General features: G+C 36.8%; 1 protein-coding gene across 2 annotated transcripts in view; it reads right to left on the bottom strand.

Moving 5' to 3' along the window:
* The window catches only part of LOC106662899 (soluble scavenger receptor cysteine-rich domain-containing protein SSC5D-like), a 279,936-nt gene that overhangs the window by 221,924 nt on the left and 34,861 nt on the right, over positions 1 to 23,151 (bottom strand). For both annotated transcript variants that reach the window (XM_014387340.2, XM_014387341.2), the window contains exon 3: positions 10,153 to 10,179. The gene's annotated coding sequence lies outside the window, so the exon portion shown is untranslated. The remainder of the gene's footprint in view (positions 1 to 10,152; positions 10,180 to 23,151) is intronic.

Here is a 23,151-nt window from a genome sequence, read left to right as displayed (position 1 = left end):
GCGTATCAAGCCGAAGATCGTGGGTTCGAATCCCGCTCGTGACACTGACTTTTATATTTCAACTTAAAACCTTAATTCATTGGGTTAATATATTTGATGCATTATCGTATTTTAATGGACAATAGATGTAAGAAAAAAAGAAAAGAATTTTTGAACGTATTCGTTATACCTATTCTAACATACGGATGATAACCTTGGTCGTAACGTAATATCGATGAATATCGACGACTCAGAATTCGGGGATCAGATGCATATCAATATACGCAACAAAGACCGGAAGAGGACATAAGAACCTTTCTTTCCAAAGACAATAATTTGTGATTTCTCTAAGCTTATCGTTAAATTCCTTAATTTACAGTACTCCCTTAAATTGATTGCAAAAGGATGATAGACGAGCAAATCTATATTTTCGGCGTTCATCAAACGTTTAAATTTTATTCTAGCTAAAGAAATCATCAATAAAAATAGAAAACAATAATGAAGCGAGAAGCCATTCTTGTTATGGGACTCAAATTTTCCTGCCGTACCACATGCTGGATTAGATGTTTATGCAAATTCCTGCAATACCTCAGTGAGAGACCTAAATACGATTTAACTTACAATATAACAAATGTTTACCTTGTGTGTCCAAAGCTGACATAAAATCAACAAATTGAAACGATACAAGTTACTACCTTTCTTAGACTTTGATGTTTAATAATATTAAGCAGATAAAATACGTTGTCCAAAGTAGAGTAACCCTTTCTTAAACTTGCCTGGTAATCATATAATATTATTTTCATTCACCCATTTATCCAGTTCAATTCATTGTATATAATAATATATTTGTTCATAATGTAGTTTTATAGCATACAAATATTCACTGAATTGCAGAACATCGCATATTCAAAATAGGATATAATAGATCAATAAAAATAAACTGTGTTTGGATTTAGGAACTTCATTCGTTGGGTGCTGAATTGACGAACTGACGTAGGTGTTGTGAGCCCAACCCTGCATTGAGACTCATTCAATTCTAAATGCTACTGGAGCTACAACATAATGTACTTGTGTTTATATGATTTGGGTTAAAGGATATAGTAGCAATAAATACAATAATACACTTGACTAGCTAGCTTCATGCGTTAGGGAATTGACTGTTGACAGCTCCCCCCCTCGACACTCAATTAGGTTAATTGAATAATATGTGTAAGAGAGTACTTAGTACCCTAATTGAATGAAATGTAAACGGGAGTGAATGCATTTAAGAATGAATGTGATTACTGATGGGATCGGAACTGCATGCGTTGGGTGAGCTTGCTGTTGATAGTGACGTGCGATACCAATAGATATGAGTAAAGTATCGAGTATTTTCTTTCGATACCGAGTAATTTTGTTATCGAATATTGTCATTCGATACAAGTACTGTATCGAATACGTTTTGTAGTATCGGAAAATATACCCAAATAGATTTTTCGTCGAAAGTTCAAGTAATACTGAATTGTGTAGTGATTAGTAACCGTTAGTCGATGATTATTCGGAAATCGTGAGATGTGGTCTGGAACATTTTCTTTATCGTGCCAACGTTTCGATCTTTATTGAGATCATCTTCAGGGTTCAAAGTGTTTGAGTGCCTTCTCAACACGACACACAAGAATGACGCAATTACTCAGAAAACAAACACTTTGTGCCCTGAAGATGATCTCAATAAAGATCGAAACGTTGGCCCGATAAAGAAAATGGTTTTCTAAAGCCTACGACACACCAGACCGCATCTCAAGAATTACAATTACAGTGCAGTTAGTTAGAGTTACATTCGAAGTTACTGTTAAGAGCGCCTACTAGCGGCAAATGTCAACAACGTTAATCTAGATTTTTAATTGGTGGTTGGTAACTCTGCTGATAATTCTGGTAACTTCATTAATTTCTTATAAAATGTTTTTGTCTTCAAGTCCCTAAAATGTTCGCCTTCCTTCTCGTAGGTAGATTCCTAATCATGTCTTCTCCCAAAAGTATGGCAACTTAACAAGTAACTAAGAAAACTGAATCGTTGGTACCTGTAAACTTTGGGGAATCCAGAGGGAATACGTCTTAACTTTTCAACCATTTGAAAACCACACCCCTTTGATCAATTTTCTCAAAACTCGATAACGATAAAATTGAAATATCAATTAAGATGAAATGTGTTGGCAGCTTTTCCTTCTTCTTACCTGCGTACCCACTGTATGAAAAAATACTTACAAATGAAAAAAAAACTGCAATTTCTTGAGTATTTTAACGCATGAGAGTCCACAATAGTAAGTTGAATTTATGAGTAAACGAAAAAGTACTCATATTAGTAAGTACTCGTTACTATCGAGTAATTTCTGTCGATACTTGATTAGTATGGAATATTTCTTTCGATACCAGTTTCTAGTACGGGTATCGAATATTTTCGGGTATCGGGACGTAGCTGTTGGCAGGACCTCCCAGAACCCAATCGCGGTGGCTAGACGGATAAATCTGATTTTTGCCCCCTGTCTGCCAAGACCCGGAGTTGGTGTTACCCGAGTTTGCCAGCGATTTACTGTAAATAGCAAAACCTGGAATTTCCAGTGGACTTCGAAGAGCGAATAGGCCTAGATTTGAAAAATTATTTTGAGCCTATATAAATAAACACAGTTGAATTCTTGGATAAAGAAGTCGGTTCCTTTGAAACGAGGTTGAATACCATCACCGTATCCGACATTATAGCCATTTGGAAAGATTTGAAAGTCTCATCGCAACGGGAATACGAGGTATCGGCCAAAGCCAAATGGAACCGAATGCGTTGCCAATATCGCCCAAACCTTGGTTCTCGAAAATAAATGTCCTTAAGCCCTGACCATGTTCTTTTCTCTTGCCCGTAGTCTTCCCGCGGGAAAAAGGCTCTTTTTCAAACTTTGATTAAAACTGGAGTACCTCTAACTACCAAAAATAATATCGTATTAACCAAAGTTGTCATATTAACTTGACAACACCCCCGAGCCCAACCTCAGTGGCTGAACGGATAAGACCGAGGTCTGACCCCGACTGCCACCAACATCCGGGGTGGGTCATTCACGAGACCTGCCGTTCATTTATTATCAATTACAAAAGCTGGAAGTGAAAGTTTCAACTCTGCACATGTGTGTAGTACATAAATATGTGGATTTGAGCTTATCTAAATCCAAAAAAATCCAAAAGATAATCAGCTTGAAAATAAGTATCTGTTATTTTTAAACGTCACAAGACAAATACAGATAATATTGCAATAATAATTTCAATTGTCTTAAACTTTGTTTTAAAAAGAGTAAATAAACATATGGACCCTGTAGCAAAATATGGTTTAGGTTAAAGGAAAGAAGACTTACCAAATAAACTGAAGAACAATATTTTGCAGAGTAAAAGCATATTCTACATACATATAACTGATAAAGGAATATTATATATAAGTGAGAAAACTAGAGAATACGATTTGTTTTGGGAATCTAGGAAAATTGAATTTCACATCGTCCGTAGGTCGGACCAGAAAGGGCAAAGGTCGCCCTGCCTGCCTCTGACTGAGACACGAATCCCTCCAGTCCCTCGACCCCACCCCCTATCATCATTGTCATAATCGTCCGGCGGAAAGCTGGTGGAAAATTACGGGAGACAACGCTCTAATTGTCCTCTGACTTAATGAAGAGGAAAAATTTATTTAGGAACTGAGGCAAAAGTGAAAACAATTTTTTTTCGGAACACTCATTTCAAGAGACAGGAAGATATCAAGCTCCTTAATTAAAAATAACAATGATTATACTTTTTATGATTGAATGTAATAATTCTTCAAAAACTCCAGTGCCTACGCACGCACTTTTTTATGTTTCCTGGGTATTTTTTATGTCATCCTTTATGATCAATTGGAATTATTTTATCCATAAAATATAAAAAAAAATGCATTATTGTTTATGCAGAAACAGTAAATGTAAAAAAACTAATTTTTTATTTAAGAAATGGTTTGACTGATCATATCGATATATTTTATGAAATGCAATCTAATGTATGAAATGGATTTAATGTAATCTAATAAAGTTTAGCACACCAATAGATAACAAAGTGTGCTTTACAGACTAATAATTAAAAAAAGATGCTCTGATTTTCAAAAAAAATTTTTGGCCATGGTATTTAATAACACCATATCAACCCCGTCTTCCTTACTCCCTGTATAACTCCGTCCTAAGAACCACGCACTTCCTAACCCTATGGAAATTTGCCTCAATTTTCATGATCACCCGACAACCTTTGGACGACATCTGTCATGATAGTTTTGTGAACCCTGGTGTGTGTTGAGAGTGAATGTATTTATTAGCGTAAGTGGTGATTTGAGACGGTTGATGGCGGAATATTGAGCACCCATCAACCCCCAATAGGTTAATTATAAATGTAATAAGTGTGAAGGATGATCGAGATATATCGAGTACTCCACCACCCTAATTGAGTGAATGTTTAGATAAGAAAGAATGCATTTATGACTGAGTGAGAGTGTGAATGGATTTAGGAACTGATTTATTGGCAGGGCTGAAATGGCCTAGCTGTTGGTAGCTCCTGGTGAGTAATTTTTGTGGTCTTCCGGCAATTTATTGTAAATCCCACATCTCTGGAATTACCGGTGGTCTGCGAGAAGTGATATACTCTTTACACGTGAGTACGTACATAAATCATTAATCAGAAATTGTATTTTTTCTCTATCCCAGTAAGTTTTCGTCTTAAACAAAGAAAAACCTCATGCTTAACAATATAATTTACTCTAAAAGATTCGTTTTCATGAAAAAACAAAAAAGATATCGTAGTCGATCAATATTCTTTAATTAATTACTATTGATTTTATTGTTTGTTTAATTGTTTCTACAAGCAAAGGGCAAGATGAAAGTCAGTTATGCTTTGTTGCGCGAAAATAAGAATCGATTTTATTCTGCCTGCCTTATCTGACATCTACAACAACCCATTGAAACATTGACATGGAAGCTATCGCTCATATGATACGTAAAACGTAACGAAATCAATAGTTTATGAAAAATAATTATCGGTTTAATTTACTACTAAAGCTAAACTAACATTATTAAAAAAATTGATTGTAGTCTTTATATTGCTAATACATGGAAAAATTCTAACAATAGACTCAAAGGAAATCAGAGATTAGCGAAACATTCTCCTTTAAAAAAACATTTTCTTCTCTACTAATCCAAGGCAATTGAATTTATTCTGTTTGCATTTGAACATTACAGCTAATTCTTGGAAGTGTTTAATTTGGGATTTCCTTTTTAAGAATGACTTTCAATTGAATGGATTAAAAATGACCTATTTAAAAGGAGAAACGCACGTTGGCATAAATTGGTAATTGAAGATGAGAAGACTTTTTTTATTTCCTCCAATCTGAACGGCCTTTATCCACAAATGCCAACATTGGGAGATTAATACAACCTTCATGCTTATCACTCTTTAATATAATACGTCACAAATTTTAATTAATGTATTTTATTAGACTATGTGTAATCTTTTTTAACACATCAAAACTATTTCTTAGATAGGGTGTCATTTTTGGATGGCCCGGCTTAATTTCTCTTGAACCAATGACGCTTTCAATAAAATAAAAAATACGTACTTAATACTTTTTAGTCTAGTTTCAAATGATTATCTTTTTTGAAGAAAAATTACATACGGTACTCCAGGAACATCCTGGCACATCATTTTAAAGAAAGTTCTATGCTGAAAACAATGGTCCAATCGGATTTTAAATTGGACACAAATTAACAAAGTTATAGCAAAACGTTTGAAGCAAAAAAGTCATTTGGTTTGCTATTTAAACCATTTCATGGTCAAACTGCCTTCCTTGCCAAAAAATGGATTGAAATTGATTGAGGAGATGGATTGACATTTTATATCCATTACGGCAGCTCTTTAACTAAGGTTGCTGGGTTATGATTGGCGTAGGCGTTATCATAGAAAATAGTCAAGTGGAGTTAAATCGGGTGACCGAGGAGGCCAACTGAAAGGCCATGAAGCCCTTATCCCGGAAGTGATGCATCCATCAAGCTGGAGAATCATTGTTTGTCGTTGTTGCAGAGGAACTACATCTAATAGTGTTGGTAAAACCTCCCTCAAAAATTTGAGGAAATGAGCACCATTTAAATTATTTTCGTAAAAATAAGGCCCTATTAATTTATTTCCGAGAAGTCCACACCAAACTGCTGTGAATCGCCTGATGATGAAAAGGTACGAAATTCTCGGATTTTCCTCTGCTCACGTTCCCAAATTGTAACAGTTTAGTATGCCATTAGAAGTGAACTTGGATTCATTAGACCATAAGATGTATGGAAGAACGTTTCCTTCAGGCGCCCAAATCGACATTTGTGCAAGGAACGCAGACGCCTATCATAAAGAAAGTTCCTAAGTCCTTGGACATGATGAGAGCAATACAGCTTAAAATTGTAAGTCCGGAGTACATCTCTAATTTCATTTTTTGAAAAATCTAAAACCCTTCCTACATTTCGGAGAGAGGAATTCGGATTTTAGTGAACATACAGTAAAATATCAGCTCTTCGTCGAAATTACGCTGCCGGTATCTTGGTGATGGAACGGCAACTGATCCATATCTCTATTTTGCGAGCTACACGAATTTTGTTGTTTACTCTGGGGCGATCAGGAAATTTTTGGGAGTACAACTCGACTCGGATTTTCCTCTACCCATGTTCGAAAACTGTAACGGTTTAGTATGCCATCAGAAGTGAGCTTGGATTCGTCAGTCCATTGGATGTATGGAAGAACGTTTCCTTAGGCCTCCCAAATCCCAAGGAACGTTGGACGCCTGTCTCGAAGTCCCTGGATAAGATGAGATGATACGGCTTAAAATTGTAAGTCCGGAGTACATCTTTAATTTTATTTTTAAAAAACCTAAAACCATCCCAACATTCAGGAGAAAGGAATTCGGATTTTAATGAACATAGGTAAAATATTCAGCCATTCATATGGTGGAGCAGCAACTGAACCGTATCTCCTCATATTGCGAGAAACACGAATAAAAGTTTTGTGATTTACTCTAGGGCGATGAGGAAATTTCTGGAAGTACAACTCGACTGCACGACGCGCAGTACAGCGACTATAATAAAGCAGTCATACATATAAACTCGTTGTTGATTTTAAAAAAGTGCTCTTCGGTTCATTTTGAATGGAATACTTAATATAACGAATAGGTACCATTCTAAAATTTATTTACTCCCAGGAATTAAGATTTGCTCTCATAATGCGATTTTGACAAACAATACAGAATGTGAACAATAAAGTCAATGTTACTTTAGTGAAGAAGCAAATTATTGGAATTAACGACAACCTCTTACCTGAACACAGTGTTCACCACATATGTCAACATAATAACATAATAACATATTACTTATTCACAACTTATCAATGAATATTTACATTCACCGATTCCATTATCCCTCCCTCCAAAAGCTTTTTCACCTTCTGACGTTCATTCTATCATACAACACCTAAAATCCAAGAAAGCTCCAGGTTTTGATCTTATTACTCCAAAAATTCTCCAACACCTTCCCAAAAAGGCCATCATATTCATTAAATACCTATTTAATTCTGTTCTTCGTACAACCTACTTCCCTACAGCTTGGAAGCACTCGTATATTCGAATGTTCCCTAAACCAAAAAAGCCAACACATTGTACTACTTCATATAGGACAATAAGTCTACTACCTAATTTGGGTAAAATTTTAGAAAAACTCCTACTGAAAAGAATTCTTCCGATTCTAAATTCTCAAAACCTAATCCCAGACCATCAATTTGGTTTTCGCAACCGCCACTCAACTGTCCAGCAGAGTCACCGCGTGGTAGACATTATTTCATCCTCCCTTGAGATGGGACAGTACTGTTCTGGAGCCTTTCTTGACGTAAGCCAAGCTTTTGATCGAGTTTGGCACTCGGGCCTGCTGTTCATGCTCAAGGGCATCCTTCCATCCACCTACTATTGCATACTGCACAGCTACTTCACTGACCGATTCTTCCAAGTCATCGAAGGACATTCCCTCTCTTCATATTTTCCTATCCATGCTGGTGTTCCTCAGGGTAGCGTTCTGGCCCCTACACTGTACCAGGTTTTCACAGCTGACATGCCATCTCATCCCGAAACCACCACATTCACATTTTCAGACGATACAGCAATTCTCTTTAACAACTCCGACCTTGTCATTTCCACTCGAAACCTCCAACAACACCTCATACTACTAGAGTCTTGGTTTAAAAAGAAAAGGATAAAATTTAACACTGACAAATCCACCCACATTACTTTCACTCGTAAAAAGATCTCCCCCCCCCCTGTTTTCTTAAACCATATTCCCCTCCCAACTGCGGACAACGTGCGGTATCTCGGATTGTACATCGACAAACACCTGACGTGGAATCCTCACACAAGACTGAAACGTCAGGAGGTTATCACACGATTTAGAGTTCTTGCACGACTTCTTGACAAACGCTCTAATTTACCTCTCAAAACTAAAAAGCTGCTTTACAACACCATAGTTAAGCCGATTTGGACTTACGGACTGGAAGTGTGAGGTTCAGCCAAACATTCCAATATCCACCGCATTCAAACTGCCCAGTCTATAATACTACGAAAAATACTAGATGCTCCATTTTATGAATCGAACCAAACTACACATACAGATTTACATATTCCTTTGAGATGAAATACGTTTCCGTTACCGTAAATTTCATAAAAACCTCGGAACTAATGTAAACCAACACATCAGAAACCTCGCATCCCGACGAATCCCCTCAAACCCTCCTCGCCGATTGAAGAGACAATGGCCGCGAGATCTCCTTGGAAGTGATGGTGATGACAGTGAAAGTGATAATGACACACGTATCAATTGAAACAACAATATTATTGTAACGTTGGAGTAATACCAATGGGCGTTTTCTCCACTCTTGGTTTAATTTTGTTTTGTCATAATTTTGTCATTTTTTGACCTATTTAAAATCCGATTGCAACATGGTTGTTTTCAGAGTAAAACATTCTTTAAAATGATGTGTCAGGATGTCTAGTGTCGTATGTTGAATTTTAACGAAGAACTGGGCCTGAGATACCCAGGTTTTTCTAAAAACAAAAGGTAAACCTTTGAAACTAGACTAAAAAATATTAAAGGCTTTTTTTTATTTTTTGATAGCGTCATTAGTTCAAGGGAAATTCAGCCGGGCTAGCGAAAAAAGACACCCTGTATTCAAAAATTCAAGCGTAATTTTTATTATGCTTTGTAATTTCATACTCGCAAACCATTGTCTGGTTTGCACCAGCCATACTTAAAATCGAATAATTGAAGCATAAATAAATTTCAAGTACACCCAATCTTGTCATTCTGCGGTTTGTGAAGGGTCGGGTTTACATTGAACCAATGCTATTTGTGTTAACGACGTCATTATCCCATGAAAGTCTAAGGAAAATTTAATTATTCAATTTTAATATTGTTAATAAAGCAAAAATATATTTATAAATTAATTTTATTTTAATACTCTACGTGTGATGCCAAAACAAGACTTAATTTGTATTGAATTATCTGCAGAGCAAACTTTACTGTGGCAGGTGTAATTTACATACATTTAATTGATGACTTCAAACCTTTGTCATGGACTCATAAACAAAAGAAAAAATAAATTTAAAAATTCACATTTTTGGCACTGAAGTAAACAAAATATATGTGTTTTACTAATATTTAGTTTCTAGACTTGCAGGGTTGTACATCAGAAGCTAATCAAATAGTAATTTTATGAACAAACAATATAGTACATAAAGGAGAAAGAATTAGATATCCATCGAACATCGGTTGTTTCAAAGCTTTAATAAATTTTTAAAAAGTGTTGTCTAATTCTTCTAACAGAGAGGCGATTGTTCAAACTCCCTTTATAACATCACTGACCCAACAGAAATCCGGCTGTCGAGCGCTGTTTAAATTCCTAGCACGTATCCTTTCCACAGGTCGCATAGAATCTCGTATCAGATCAGTATTTCCTACTCATTTCAAACAGGCCCGTTTCAAATGCTTTCTTTGGCAATTTAGCTAATGTATTTTACGTTTACTTATATTTTCGTCCTAATCGGATCATAAATTAAAACGGTGTATTCTGCCTTACCTTTGATCCTTTCAACGCATCAGCCACCTGAAAAAATAGACATGATTAATTTAAATGTTTGTCTACTTTCTAAAACATATTTCTGTAATAACGACAACAATAATCATATATTTAGATTATCACACAGGTTTCATAAATTTCAAAATTGAATACATTTCGAAAATATTTGGTGAATATAACTGCATTTAGGCTAATTTTTGGTTCAATCCCAAGAAGTTACATTTTTGTAGTAGATGATAAGTATATGCTAACAAATACTATTAGTGTTCTGATTCTTGGAGGAAACGGGGTGGTTCTATTGTATATAGTAATAATAGTCTGTATACCAAGTTTGTGTTGAGAGTGACTGCATTTTTAGCGTGAATGTGAGAGGATTAATGGCGGAATATCGAGTACTCCATCGACTTAATTGAATGAATCGTATGAAAATAAAAGTGATGTATTTAAGAATGAACGTGAGTAAGAATGGGTTTTGAACCGCATGCGTTGGGTGCTGAATTGATTTAGCTGTTGACAGCACCCCTCCCCTAAGCACAACCTTCCTGGACGGAAAAGACTGAGGTCTACCCCCGGACAGCCAACCCACGGGGTGGGTGATTCTCGAGTCTACCGGCAGTTTACTGGAATTTACAATAACTGGAACCTAAGCGAAGCGAATAGGCTCAACTCGGCACATGTTTGTACGTGTACATATGCGGATTTGAGCCTTTGTACATTCAAACCCAATCCAACTATTACGGCACTCTTTTCATATTTAGATTACTGATTGCTGCTTTATATCAGTTCAAAACTGTTCAACCCACCGCGAGCGCACTGATTGTGAAGAGTGTGTGTTTGTGATTGAGGATCCCAATCCGACCTGCGGGATTTATTTTCTGCGGACTCGGATTCAACCCCCCGAGGCGACTGGCTGGGATACGGCCGACTAGTTCGGCTTTTGAACGGCCATCTCGCCTCACCCACCCTGGGAGTCATGGCCCACTCTATGTGGAACCACGGCGACAACGGGTGGTATAATGTGGTTGAGACTCGAAACCCCGAAACGGCTCACCTCGTGTTCTCTTCCACGGCCCCTTTTTCTCAATCCGAACTCCTTCATTCTATCCTGTGACCCCTCCTAACCCTTGGTTACAAGGGGGGTATCCGGGCACAAAATAATGGTGCAGCCCAGAGGGCGTGGCAACCTCTCTAAAGCACAAGCTGTCTTATGTCGGCCTGAGGGTCGGCAGGGGCGGCGGGTGCCTTAGCAGAGTCACACGAGGGCCAGTGCACCAGATCCTGTCTGTAAATACGGGGGAGGGTTGTATGGCCATCTGCACCACGGGGTGACTGAACTGTTCCAAAATCCGGCCCGAGTCACGTTGGGAACGGATTCGTGGTGGCTTGTGGCGACGCCCCTGGCTGGAACTTAGAAGCTGTCTTCTATCTGGGACCTTTCGTGAAGCTTGTGTATGGCCAACGTATTACCCCCCGTTCCTCACGGGAGACGTTGCGACCGGACGACAGCATGTAAGCGTTGAGGACGTCATGATCATGCTACAGTCCCTCGAATGCGTAAGTAAGCGATTGGAAAAGGGTAGTGAGTCGGCGTCTTTGACTCGAGTATGCTTTGCATTGTTGTGCGTATGACCGGCGTGGTACCCTTGGGGAAGCGAAGGATCGGACCACCTAGGCTAGACCTATGGCGTCCCTCGAATGCGTGCAGCAGGTGTAGGCTGAGCTCGATAAGAGACTTTTTACCGTAGACAGTGCTCATCTAGGGGGTGGGTAGCAATCCCACTCTAAACTAAAACCGCTCTCGGGGCGTTCCCGAAAGTTTCGACGCTAGAGGAGCCTCTACACTCAGAAAGATAGAGTCGCCTTCTCTATCGAGCGAGTATGCGAGGGGGGGACGGACTGATGTATTTCGGCCCGTTAACCCCTCGCGTGCGGCGTACGACCCGACGCACAATGCGGGCCCGACCATTCGGAGTGGACAAGCGGAGAGCGTGGCTACCGACCCTTCGGGGCCGGGACACCACTACACCAACGCTGCGGCGGTAACACTTTTCCGTCGTATGTGGAGGTGCGTCAGCTCTCATCTTGAGAATGAAAACGTCCGATAAGGCCATGAGCGAGGTGCGGACGTTAAAGATCCTCTTGTCTTGTTGACGATGAGTAATCGGGAACCGAAAAAGTTCAAAACTGCACACGCGTGTAAAGATTTAAACCTGACACTTCTCGCAGTCCACCGACAATTCCAGCTTTTGTAATTTACAATGAATTACCGGCAAGCCTCTGGAATCGCACACCCCAGCAGCAGTCCGTCATATCCGTCACAGTGGTTGAACTCCCTAGTTAACAACTAGGTCATTTCAGCACCTCACGAAATCACTTCCAATATCCAAACCCATTTACATCCTCACTCACTCTTCATACCAATTACTGGTTTAGGGTGATGGAATCACTGTACTACTAGAATACTAGATTATTATATAACAAACATAATTGAGGGTTGATGGGTACTCAATATTCTGCCATCGACCCTCTCACATTACACATTCATGCTAATCAATACATTCACTCTCAACATTCTATAGGAAAATTATGATTAAAAATTATAATTATGTCACGTTAAAAATTATAATTAACTAATTATGATAATTACCTGTAAACAGCCCACTTTCTTTCACTAATCGGAACAGAGCGTCCAGATTCTCCGATCTCAAACACGATTCTCAAATCGGGTAGTATTCCTACGCGCTCTTTATATGGAGCCAAGGAATTGTACCCTCTACGTCGGACACCTTTCTCTGCGTGCCGGTCTCATATGAAGATTTTGGCCCCAATATAAGTGTCCGTGTGTCAACCTCGCTTGAAAATCCTATATTTGGATTGTCTTACAAAAATATTGTTTCAATTTACAATTGCTTAATTGTACGGAAGAACGTTTTATGGAATAATCTCAAATCTGGGAATGGATGGTCCGCCTATCCTCGTCATTGTTTAGCCGTAGGACTTATTTCGCCATTAGAAACCAACCAATCTTAAGTTGATGAAGTTAGGTCTCGAATTCGAAGATGACAGTAATGCAGCTCATTAACACATAGAAAATGCGGACCGCAAATGATCATTTTGGGCCAACTTGTCAAATACGAATTACTTAAATTATACTCGATGTATATAAAAATCTATAAAGTTTAGAAAATCAATCGATATATTATTGGCTTGAATGATTTGAATTTCGAATTTTTCAAAAATCAGATTTCATTTGAGGACAACACATAATCAGGGGGAGTTCTGTACCAAAAACGTTCATCTTCAGATCGATCCAACGTCCTGAGAAGCTTTGAAAGCTTTCGTGCTTTGCTGTCAGAAAATCAATTAAATATTATTAATTATTAAATGTGTTTTTCAAACAAAAGGAGGTTCAAAAAAATATTAAATACAGAGATTGAGAATTATATTTACATATACTTGTTGTGTATATTGTTACTGTAGGGAAATTGAAAATTTAGAAAAACAAGTTTGAAGTTTAACACAAATCACAGATCACTTCGTATGACCTGTGATAAGACGTCGTATGAATAATTTGACTTGTAAGCTTTCGTGCTTTGTTGCAAAATAATGGATGATATTAAGACATTTGGCGTCTCATTTTTGCAAAAACTCGCGGTAAAAAATAGTTGCCTTTACCATATTCTTCATGAAAGATAAATAAACAGTATGGCTAGAAACCGTTCAGGCTTCTTTTAGGATTACAAGTTCCAACTTAACAATATACATTTTATTAGCCGTAGAGAAAAAAAATGAGGTTGAGAGTGTATGTTGGATGATGATGATGATGATTGTAAGGATAATATTCAACCATGCAAAGTTAGGGATCGGGTACCTTTCTAACAGTAAGCTTAGATGTTATTAAGATAGAAAAAGAGAATAAGAGAAAAGATAAACGTAAGATAAACTACACATTCAATTAATTACGGTTTTAAGTTGAGATAAAAAAGTCATTGTCACGAGCGGGATTCGAACCCACAACCTTCGGCTTGATACGCCGCTACTCTATCACTTGAACTAGAGCTAGCTTTTTTTATCTCAACTTAAAACCGTAATTAATTGAACGATATTAATTGGTCAAGCGTACCACGAAAAATAGTGAATAAACTATACAATTACTCAATAGCCGCAACATATATTCCTATTATTCAAGCCATGAAAAATTATTAAAAAAATGAAAAAATATAAAATTTTAAGTGTTAAGACTCAAGTTATTCTTATAATAACAAACAAAATTTTAATAAATCTCTGCGTTTTAATCGTTTACAAATAATAACATAATTCGTTAAGCACTGAAAAAAAAACACCAAAAAGAGAGTAAGAATGAGAAGGAGAGAGAGAGAGAGAGAGAGAGAGAGAGAGAGAGAGAGAGAGAGCTACTCACACCCAAATACTATAACATACCTTATATATTATAAATAACATATCTAGCATTAGAAATTAACTATGTAGGTTATTACTAATGAAACCTGATAAGATAGATTTTATTTTAGAAATACAAGTAATAGTGAGTAACTTGGCAGTAATAACTAGTTAAGATGTTTGTAATTCTTTAACCATTGAAATGTTAAAATCAAAATAAGTGTAATATTGGCAGGTACTTTTCCAGCAACGTTTAACAAACAAAGAAGTAAAAAATGATCGGTTGATCATAGAGTTCACGGTTATATCTGATAGAAATTATATCGTTTTCTCGTCTAAATTGTAAGGAATGCGAAAGCGCAATATTGTCGACCTACGTATGACATGCAAAACAGAGTGAATGAAAAAAAAAACCGCTGAGCTTTAAAGTCACGCGAGTGAGAACGTCACGCCAACTCTAATCAGTACGCGGCGGAACATTAACAGCTTTCCCTTCTTAAAGTGCCTTTTCGAACAACTAACTACATTATAAAAGTTCGAAAAGTAAATAGTTTAACAGGTTTTAAATGAGTTACTAAGTCTGGCGTGACTGATTTTTCAACAATAACCTAAAGCCATCACAAAGCTGATTTTTATTTGGGCCAAAGTTGATATACTCATAGTAAACACCTGTCATTGTGTTTCTTTAACGAGGGTCGTTTGATTGATCATAGGGTGTGGTAATAATTAGGTACCGAGCTTTATAAAACACCATTTAGGGTTAATAATCCCCCGATATCAATGTTATGTATATGATTCTTATCCAAAAGTTATGAAAAAATAAACATGTATATATATACAACATATAGAATTTTTAAGTCTATTTCAACCTTTTCTAAGTCAAGTATAACCTTTTACAAATCCAATGTAACCATTTCCAAGTCAAATGTAACCTTTTCCAAATCAAATTTAACCCTTTCCGTATGAGTTCAATCCCTTTCCAAGTCAAATGTAACTCATTACAAATGAATTGTTACCCGTTAAGTTTCAATTGTAACTCGTGAGATGCGGTCTGGAGTGATGTAGGTTTAGAAAGCCATTCTCTTTATCGTGCCAACGTTTCGATCTTTATTGAGATCATCTTCAGGGCCTGGGATTTATAAACATTGTTTAAATTATACAAATGCATTTAGGATGAAAAAATGAATTTATACGATGCAAGAAAGTACCATTTCTACAATCTAATTCTTCAACAATTTGGCTTTCCTATCCCTAATTAAACCCGTCTATATAATCCTGAAAGAAGAATCAGGCCGAACCACTACCCATTCTTTCCCATTGTCGGCTCCTTTCACCTCAAAAAAGCCGACTCCTCATATCAAAATGTTTTTCTATCCCTACATCCTTCTCCACCCTTTCAAAATCCAACGTATATAAACATAAAACATCAATATTCCACTGACACTCTCAACACGGCACATAATAATGACACATCTACGCAGAAAACAAACACTTTGAGTCTAAAATTTCTAGCATTGTATAAATTCACTTTTTTTCTTCACATACTACATGCATTTGTATAATTTAAACAATCCTAACAACCCAACAAATAAATCCTAGGTTCTGAAGATGATCTCAATAAAGATCGAAACGTTGGCACGATAAAAAATTGTGGTGATTAGTGACCGTTAGTCGAAGATTATTCAGAAATCGTGAGATGCGGTGTGGGGTGATGTAGGTTTGGGCACTCTCAACACGACTTGCAAAAATGGCACAATTACACAGAAGACAAACACTTTGAGTCCTGAAGATGATCTCAATAAAGATCGAAACGTTGGCACGATAAAGAAAATGTTTTTCTAAATCTACGTCACACCAGACCGCACCTCACGTTCTTCAAATGATCATCAACTAACTGTCACTAAACACCACACATTCAATTGTAAACTTTTCAATTTAAATTGTTTCTAAGCAACTACTTAATTTTCGAAAAATAATGCTTTCTTATCAACCGCCATTGTTCTTTTTACAAAAATGAAGGAAATTTTTTTTTCTTCAAAAGTTGATTTTTTCTCATAAATTAAAAATGTAAACTAAACTTAACAACAGTTTTTATAATGCGTGTGTTTAGTTAGTTAGACCGTTAGTTGATGATTATTCAGAAATCGTGAGATGCGGTCTGGTGTGACGTAGATTTAGAAAAATATTTTCTTTATCGTGCCAACGTTTCGATCTTTATTGAGATCATCTTCAGAGCCTAGGATTTAAAACATTTTTTAAATTATACGAATTCATGTAAAAAAAATGAATTTATACAATGCTAGAAATTTTAGACTCAAAGTATTTGTAGTCACTCAAAGTTGGTTTTTCTGTGTAGATGGGTCATCTTGATGTGTCGTGTTGAGAGTGCCAGTGGGATATTGATGTTTTATGTTTATATACGTTGGATTTTGAAATGGTGGAGAATTAAGGGGGTATAGAAAAACATTTATATATGAGGATTCGGCTTCTTTGAGATAAAGGAACCGACAATGGGAAAGAATGGGTAATGGTTCGGCCTGATTGTTTTTTTCTATAGTTCTTATAGTTTATATTTATAATTTATTTAGTTAATATTTATATTTATAATTTTGCTACGGTTTTGTCCGACTTAGTAAATAAAATTATATTGTGGCGTGAGCAGCTGTCAGAATTAGGTATGCAGTACAATGTAGGAGTAAGTTTGAAGACGACTGAGGAACTAAGTCTTCTAATATCTCCAACCTGATTAAAAAATGAGAAGCAAGGCAAAGGAACAATCTGATAATTCGTGCGAGAAATACCTTGTATCACAACTACACCACAATCACAACACTGGATTTAGACTTAGTCCGAAAATATGTGAATTGCTCTAGCATGACAATCTATGAGGTGTCTTTGGTCGTAAGAGCGAGGGGTGAACTGCCAACCGTGGAGACAGGACCGCGCTAAATTTACTCCTTATGCAAGCGCAACGTCTCAGAGGACACTTTTCACTTCATGGGAGTGTGCCCTGTTCTAAGAGAGTTCCGCCAGAAGTACTTCGAAAAACTGAAACTGGATAAAGAAGATCCATGACAATCCTTAACGGAACAGATAACTGGAGGAATCTTGTGGCATACCTTACTCAGGCCCTTCGTTACTGAAAATGTTGACTGCTTCAATTTCAAAAATTGAAAAGTTCCCTATCTCATTCCAATTTAAATGGTCTTTATCTCGGTTTTTTCACTAGGGCCAACGAATTACTAACTACGTTTTTACTCCAGTGCACGTTTTTAACAAAAAATTATGAATAGGACGTTACGCGTCGATCTACTGCCCCACATTTGGAGTCGTAGGGATATCTCCCTTTAGCAAACACAAGAACGGTTTTCTCAGGTACACATTGTTCTCCTACCTATTGAGGGGCTAGGATATGTTATATTGTCTCTGTCTGTTCTGGGCATAACCGACGTTGGTCATCTGTTCATAGCCCCACATTTTTAAGGTGAAACTTTACTGTTAACTGGGGTTAACTCATAACTGAAACTTTACATGTCCTGTAATACCAGTTAGAGTTTCTAATTCTTTTCTGTTAAGAAAGATTTCCTTTCTCTTCGATTGATTTGTTTTTGCTAGTAGTGAATTGCTTTCCTAATGCCAGGTTTTCAGTCCCTGTATTTATTTTGTTCTTTAGTTACCCAAGATCACAGTTTCAATTGGGGTATAGTTTATGACACAAGATGGATTTAGGCCTCTCAGTTGTTCCGAGGCTCGCTTTATTTAGTAAGTATATTTGCTGCTTTGTTGCCTGAAATTATCTCATGACCTGGAACCCAATTTTTTTAAAGTTCATTTAGGCAGGTCCAAACAAGTTTTGAGTTGATCTCGTAGGCCTGGAGAGCTTTTTTAGAGCTGCCTAGCTAACAATGTTCTGTTACGATGTACATCTTACACTTTTGAATCTTACATGTTTGAAAGTTGAAGAAATTTTCTACTTTGACAATACTGACAATACCGCGTTTTAACTGTTCACTGTTCAATTACAAGGAAAGTTGAAATGCGTGCAGTTCGTGGCTTCTATGTGCGATCATTAGTTGTATTCGTTCTAAGGAGTTTGGGAATCTTTTAGAAACTCTTCAACTCCACCGAGGTGGAAACTTGCAGCAACTTCTTAAATAGTATGCCCCATTTTAGTTTTGTGGGGCGCCGATCGCAATGGCGGCTAATTGGTGGGTGAACGAACGAACAGAAACTCGTAAAAACTTCGTAAGATACTTTGCAGTGAGCCGGTCTCGTGTATCCTTCTATTAATTACACGTCACCCAATTTATAAGAGTTAACTTACTTGATCGCATATATAGGTTATTAAAAAACATTATGCAATGGTTTTTGTAACACTGAAAAAAAGAGGGAACTTTCGAGTACATTATGCATACGGTGTCCTATCATAATACATCCGGATCACCCCTTTGTGGAAAGTCGATCGACACATTCCTCCTAGCAATAAATTCCAAAAGGGGAAGAAAAGGGGCGGCGAAACGATACGATAACACTGACCTTCAGATTCTGCTCAGCTTGCTCTTTTTTACTGCAAGCTTTAAACGGAGATTTTACAACATCATCAACTCTTTTCTTTTTTTAGATAGATTCCTTTCTAAACAAAAACATGCTCGAGCTTGGCAAAAAATGTAAGATAAAACATGAAAACACTCACCGCTGTCATAAAGTGATTTGGCAGAGCAACTCCTAAAATAATCTTTACTAAAGAATCCATAAACACGAATTTGATACCAACTTATGAATCTACCCGTCAACATTTGAAAGTATACAAAGATAAACTGTAAATACAAATATTTTTAGTTAATACATGATAAATATTATGCTGCTTCAGGGCGTCGAAGAGCGCAACAACGTTTAAGTGGTTGACAAGGCGAAATTCATTCGGTTACAATAGATTCAATTTCAATTATTTATTTATTTTTTTACGATGGTATTTCAACTACTAAGTTATATGAACTCTCCTGGGGCCGGGGTTTTTGAAAAAAAAGCTCCTTTGTAAGTATGTCAGGTTCAAATCTAGCGGCCCACAGTCGAACCCAACGGACTTACAAATTAACCTATAGTTCAAAAACAACATGGTAGTTGAAATACCCTTGTAAAAATAAATATCGATAATTATGGTATCATATAAGAGCACAACTTACCTTAAAAAACCTCTTTTTTTCTATGTATAATTTATTTACATATTTTCCTCAGGGTTTTACCAAACACCTACACATGTGTTTAAGATCGTACTTCTACAGGATTATTTTTGTAGTAGATCTTCACAAATTCTAGCTACATTAGTCAAATACATATGTGTTTACAAAAATAATAGTCTAAATATACTGATAGGCTAATTTATTCTATACACTTTTCATCCGAATCTACATAACATAGAAAGCAGAAACAGCACGGTGTAATAATTAATTTACGTTAATTTGAAAATTCCCCTCGATGAAACATATTTCCAACAAATTTCTATTCTATCAACAAATTTCAACTACATATGGACACGCAGCTAAAAGTACTCTGAAGGACATCGCCAACAATGAGAAGAAACTCGCATCGGCTATCAACCAGAGAACTTTTTTGCTGAAATGCAGACAACACAAGGCCCTGAAGATGATCTCAATAAAGATGGAAACGTTGGCACGATAAAGAAAATATTTTTCTGAAACCTACATCACACCAGACCGCATCTCACGATTTATGAATAATTATATTTCCAACTGTAAACGTTTCGCTGCGTGCCCACAAACATCAGTTTTTCAGTCATTTAAATATCACAAGATTTTGATAAATAATCGCTTTTAGATAATAGCTCATTTAAAATTCAAAATATCACGATTGTTAAACTCGTGCGAAATCAGACGACAGTTTACTCAAGCGGCACGAAAAGGTTCAGCGAGTAAGAAAAAAAAACTTTACTCTTGGCCTCAATCGGGCCTTAACGATTTTTCCAAAAGTCTACGTGTTAAAAAGCAATGAAATGCGAAGCGAGCGTTAAACCGGACTTTATTAATAAGCCCCTTGGCGATATTTGTATATCAACCAAAAAAAACGACTGTTTTACGTTTTAAATTCAAAAGCAATTTATCAACAGGACTTTACAAGCGAATTACAATAACTCATAATTTATGTTATGAATCATAACGAGGTTTTTTGTAAATTACTACTGGATCAGGACAATGCTGGTGACATAACAGAATTAACGTCGATACCTTCATTTACTTCAAAATATCGATTTTCAAGTTAGATATCTGTCTTCATTTATTATTGTCATCGTAACGTAATGATTGATGAGAGTTGGTTGTCAGCTGACGAATACTTTTCGCTAACTTTATATCATTTACACTTTTTACCATAAAAGAAACAAGAAAATGTGTTTTTATTTTTATTTTATTGAAGAAAGCTTAGTTGATTTCTGTACTGCACTCAAAATCAAAAACCGGACACTTGAATGTATTTCCATTACTAACTAGGTATATTACTTAAAACGTAAATAAAACATTAGTAATTTGTAGAAATAATACAGGTGGTATAAATATGTCGATTTTTGTAATTGATGGTTCTACTCACAGATTTGAACGTCAGGTTGAAGAATGAAATGACGAAGAACCTGAAGATGAGCGTTTAATGCTCAAAATCTGAATCGTTGCTAACAATCCGTCAGTTTTGTTTTTATAAAAAATTAAAAATTTGTAGTTTATCTTTATAAAGTGTTAATAATCATTTTACTATTTTTAGATTAAAAATAAAGAAAACTTAAAAGCATGGTTTTAAGTCAAGAAGATCTTAGTCGGGCAGGGGCTTTGACCAACGACGTACGTTACATAGCCCCAAGAGCTAGGTGCTGTACCACCCTCATTAGTGTTTAGGGCCACCGGAAGCCTTGTTCGAAAAGTACAATTCCAAACTTGCATAATGTAAGGGTGATCTCTAAAAGTCATCAGAAGGCTTCGTGAGAATAGCCTAGTCTCTAAACGTCCCGGATCTAGTTCTCTACTACTGGAGAGGTGACTATTCCCAAATCAGGTATGGTTTGTGACGGTCGGAACGGATCCTATGAGGAGAAGACGGAAGAACGCTTTGCTCCATGTACCACATTTTCAAAGACAGTCAGTTATGGTATGGGGAATCAACGTCCATGCTCATACCAAACTGATTATCGTACAGAATGAAACTTTGACCCCACTAAGGTAAATTGTGGAAGTTCTTCTGGAAGCTGTGGTCCCACCCATTCGCTATATTTTTTGGGGGCTACAGCGTGTTAATGCGTGATAGTGCTTGACCGCATAAAGCTTGAAGCATCACTCATTACTTAGATATTGTAGGGATTTCCACAATGAATTATTTAGCCAGCACGAAAATTTATGGGCATGACAAAGAGACGTTTTAAACATCGTTCGCCTTCTCCAACAAGCATCGAACAAGCTTCAAACCGCTCTTCTGGAAGAATAATGTTTGTAATTAATTAAGGTTTTTATTGAGATGAAAAAAAGTTAATGGCACGAGCGGGATTCGAACCCACGATCTTCGGCTAGATACGCCGCTGCTCTACCACTTGAGCTATCGTGTCCTCGATCCACTCGAACTTCCTATCTCAACCCCACCTTTTGAGTTTTCCCTCCTTTTTACCATTTTTCAAATGTCGTGTAATCGGATTGGATTCTCGACGACAAATGAAATGGCCACGGAGAGCTTTAGTGAAGTGTACTCCATTTTAATTCATTAAATTCACTAATTTAGTGAATTTAATGAATTAAAGTGAACGCTTGGTCAAGCGTACCACGAAATTAGTGAAAATAATATTTGGTTTCACAAGATGAAATCCGATGGATTATTTACTCAACGCCCAGGAAAATTAAGGACCTCCGCGACGCTAGAGAAGGAACTCAGAGGATGTGGCATGAGAAATAATTTGCTTTGTTAAAATTGATATTTCAGGCAAAAACGCTTCATTGAAGCTCTTACAGTACAATTTGGCATTTAGCCTGAAAAATGTTCCACATTGACAGAAATTTATAATTTGCATATTGCCACATACATTAAGTATTTCATTAAATAACTCATTAGGCATGATTTATGAACATCTGTGGAATAATGGGCTCCTTTAATGAAATGAGGAGGTTGTTTATCTGGATGACATGTGTAATTCCCTAGGATTTATGTTCAGGTCATCTTTCAGAGAAAATACCAGCCGCGTTATTTTAATCGTGTCGTCCGAACAATTCCTTTTAACACTGCTCGAGATTTCATGAAAGAGAATTTTTTGAAAAGAGAATCTTTTCTCTTCGGAATAATTTATGAGGTTTGGCCGACAAGTGTCTCATTAGATGGGGTGGTGGTGATTAATTGTTTAAAAAACGTCTCAGCTGAAGTTGAATCGTTAAGAGCGATAATAATGTAAATAACAGTCTTAATGAGATGAACATTTCCTTTCTCATCTCCGCCTACATTTTACTCGCGGTTTCCAAGAAAATAATGAAGACAAGCAGTCGTCGCTATCAAAAGTTATGAACGAGGCTGGAGTGAAAACGGTCTCAGGTAATTATGTCGGCTAATAATGAACCCTCTTCA

Source organism: Cimex lectularius, unplaced genomic scaffold, assembly GCF_000648675.2.
Source record: "Cimex lectularius strain Harlan isolate CLEC.00 unplaced genomic scaffold, Clec_2.1 scaffold84, whole genome shotgun sequence".
Lineage (NCBI taxonomy): Eukaryota > Metazoa > Arthropoda > Insecta > Hemiptera > Cimicidae > Cimex > Cimex lectularius.
This window is presented reverse-complemented; position numbering and strand designations above follow the sequence as displayed.